A 306-nucleotide genomic window follows, 5' to 3' on the forward strand; every position below is an offset into this window, starting at 1 on the left:
CCCCAGTAGTTAGATGTTGTGACTTGGACACCTCACTCCTCCCAAGATACCTTCTTGCATAATACCATCACTGTACCATAGTAACAGCCCAGTACTGTTTGACAAAGGATGCATTTAAAGTAAGTTGATTATGATGATGTGTTGCAGGGGATGAGCGGGCACTGTGTCTGATGGAGATTAAGAAAGTGAAACAGTCTCTGTCCCAGTCTCACCTCCCCACGCTACCCGAGATTGTGCCGTATATCTTTGAGACCGTCAAGGGCTGTCATCTGTTCGCCGCAGGCAGGGTGAGGCTGCAGTCACTGT

At 48.7% G+C, this 306-nt stretch overlaps 1 protein-coding gene across 1 annotated transcript in view; it reads left to right on the plus strand.

Moving 5' to 3' along the window:
* LOC107552141 (citron Rho-interacting kinase-like) overlaps positions 1-306 on the plus strand; it is a 97,589-nt gene that overhangs the window by 75,003 nt on the left and 22,280 nt on the right. The gene's annotated exons all lie outside the window — the stretch shown is intronic.

This window comes from Sinocyclocheilus grahami, unplaced genomic scaffold (assembly GCF_001515645.1).
Source record: "Sinocyclocheilus grahami isolate Dianchi unplaced genomic scaffold, SAMN03320097.WGS_v1.1 scaffold442.1, whole genome shotgun sequence".
Lineage (NCBI taxonomy): Eukaryota > Metazoa > Chordata > Actinopteri > Cypriniformes > Cyprinidae > Sinocyclocheilus > Sinocyclocheilus grahami.